The sequence below is a fragment of the Papio anubis genome, chromosome 12 (assembly GCF_008728515.1).
Source record: "Papio anubis isolate 15944 chromosome 12, Panubis1.0, whole genome shotgun sequence".
NCBI lineage: Eukaryota > Metazoa > Chordata > Mammalia > Primates > Cercopithecidae > Papio > Papio anubis.
In genome coordinates this window covers 108,258,742-108,262,032 of record NC_044987.1, presented here as the reverse complement: position 1 = coordinate 108,262,032, position 3,291 = coordinate 108,258,742, and positions in this window count along the sequence as shown.

The window sequence follows — 3,291 nt, the reverse complement described above, 5'->3', positions numbered from 1 at the left end:
TTAAGTGAATGAAGCAATTATGGTATAATCATATGTGTGTGTGTGTGTATGTATGTGTGTGTGTGTATACACACAGATATCTCCAAAAAAATACAACCAAGCACATTTCCCAGGGACATTCAGATGATCAAAGGAAATAACATTTGAGAGCTCCACACCTGTGTGTTCAAATACATACAAGTATTGATGATTGACATCACCAGCATTTTCAATCACTTTCTGTGAGACCTAGAGATTATATTGACATGTGTCCCTGTGTGCCACTTGGTCTACAGAGCCTTTTGAGGTTCATTAAACTGAAAATAGAAGCCCACAAGGGATGGACACTATAAGTGAAGAAGATCTAGCCTTGTATCTGGTGGAGAATCCCTGCTCCTCAGGGGTTCCCAGACACCCTCACCCAGCAAGATCTTTCTGCCATTCCTTGGAGAAAAGAAAACTTGCAGCTCTGGGTCTGCCTCTGAGAGACTGCGTCAAAAATTCCCACTGGCACATTCCTCAACTCCTCAACTCTGAGCGTCAGGATTAAAGCCAGTCTTAAGACAGGAATCTTCCCAGCAAAAAGTACTCTCAAAGCTTTGTTACTTACAGCTGGCTGAGAAGTGCTCCTGAGAAAGCTGGCCAGAAGCAACAGATGAAAAAAGGAGGGAAACATCCCACAGCCACCATTCCCGCCAAGAGGTCTCCAATACCAAGTCTCTGTTCAACCACAGGTAAGTGGGCTGGGGGTGGGATCCTATCACCAATAAGGGCTCAGACTCCTTTATCCTCCTTCTTCACCAGTCAGGCCCAAACTTCCTCAAAATTCTCAGGCAAATAGGAAAAAAAAAAAAATCAGAGCTTAGAACCTAGAAGCAGCATGAAGTAAATATGAAATTAATTTCCTTGGGATTATGTTCTGGGGCCTCTTGTATATCACAGCTCACATTCTCCCTGGCACAGCCTAATTGCTCTTAGCTTCAACTGCCAGTTCTATTGTATATATCAGAGACCTCAGACCTTCCAACCTGATTCTGCTATCCTCCTCACACTGACATCTTCAGTCCATCACCAAATCCAAACATCTCTCAGATTCATTTATCCCTAGCTATGTCCACCACCCACTCCAGTTTAAGCTGTAACTCCCACCTGGATGACTTCAATATCCTCTCAACAATCTTGCCCATCCATTGACCCTCCTCCAATCATTTATTTACATCTGCATTCAGAGTGATCTTGTCAAAAAGTAAATATGACCATGTCATCTTCCTGGTGAAAATTATGTAATGGTATCCCATTAAAAAAATTTTTTTTTGAGACGGAGTTCCACTCTGTTGCCCAGGCTGGAGTGCAATGACGCAATCTCAGCTCACTGCAACCTCTGCCTCCCAGGTTCAAGCAATTATCCTACCTCAGCCTCCAGAGTAGCTAGGATTACAAGCGCCCTCCATCACGCCTGGCTAATTTTTTATTTTTAGTAGAGATGGGGTTTCGCCATGTTGCCCAGGCTGGTCTCGAACTCCTGACCTCAGGTGATCCACCCACCTCGGCCTCCCAAAATGCTGGGATTACAGGCATGAGCCACTGTGCCAGCCCAAAAAAAAAAAAATTCTTTAACATGGTCTAGGGTACTGGATAACAGTTTAGGCTCTAGAACCTGACCACCTTAATTCAATCCCCAGCTCTGCCCCTTATTAGCTGTGTCTGTGGGCAAGTTACTTGGCTTCCTTGTGCCTCGATTTCCTCTATGCAACATGGAGATATTGATAGTACCTCCCATAAGGTGATTGAAAGGATTAAATGGGCTGGGCACTGTGGCTCAGGCTCACTATGTGCCATGCTGTGTTCCAGGCACTGGGGATATAGTGACAAATAAAATTGAGAAGATTCTTGGCTAAGTGTGATGGCTCATGCCTGTAATCCCAGCACTTTGGGAGTCCAAGGTGGGCCGATCACTGGAGGCCAAGAGTTCAAGACCAGCCTGGCCAACATGGCAAAACCCCATCTCTACCAAAAATACAAAAACTAGCCAGGTGTGGTGGCATGTGCCAGTAGTCTCAGCTACTCAGGAGGGTGAGGCAGGAGAATCGCTTGAACCGGGGAGGCAGAGGCTACAGTGAGCCGAGATCACACCACTGCAGTCCAGCCTGGGCAACAGAGCAAGACTCCGTCTCAAAAAAAAAAAGGATTAAATGAAGTTAAAGGTATTTGGAAACAATGCCTGACACACAGTAAGCCCTCAATAAATGTTACAAAATACTGTCTCCTGCTTGCGAGGCTCAGCCACACCACACCGCCTCTCTCTTTGCCCTGTACCTATGCTGGTCTTTATTCAGCTCCTCTTCCTCACCAGCAACCCTCAGACCTCAGGGTCTTTGTGTACGCTGTTCCCACTCTTCCTTCCTCTGGAAATATCTTCTTAGGGAAACCCTTCTTGACCTCCCGGAACCAAATCCCCCAGTTTTAGGCTCATAACATTGGGCACCTCTACTTCAGAGGTACTGTCTCGGTTGCAGTTTTTCAATAACGTATGTGATTGTTTCACTCACGTTTGTCTCCCCACCTAAAGTCTAAACTCCGCAAAAGTGGGCACCATGTTTTTTTCTTGTGATTGTATCCTCACCTCCAACACAGTGCCCAGCACACAGTAGATGCAAAATAAACATATTTTGAATGACTGAATACATGCCCTCACATCTCCATCTCCTGTAGGAAACTCCCTCCTAAGCTTCAGAACACTGCACCCACCAGTCTCCTGAACTTGTGTGTTACACTCTCCCAGACTCAACCCATCCTTCCCCAAACCTGTTACCTGTTAGAGGAAATGACACCACTATTCACCCATTTACCTAAATTAGGAATCAGGAAATCAGCTCTGATCCTTTTTGGGGCCACACATCCAACCAACGAGCAAGTACTAATAAACCCATCTTCTAAAGACTTCCTTAATCTTGCTATTCTTAATCTCTCCGAGGGCAAAGATCTTGTCTCCCTTAATGACCGTTGTGTCTCCAGTACTAGTAATAGGACTTAACTGTTCGTGAATAAATAAAATAACACTACCCTAGCTAAGGCCAGTATAATCCATTGCCTAATGTATCTCCCTGGCTTCTCTCTAATTCATTTTTACATCTGAGTCTGACCACGTCACCATCCTGCTTAAAACCTTTCAACTGCTCCCCACTTACGGGACTCTGCCTTCAAAGCCAGTCCTCCAGAGGCAAGACAGTATTTTCTCATGGTGAACAATGACCAGGACTGATTGACAAATGTTTATTTTAAAAAAGGAAGGAATAAATAGTGCCCAGAATA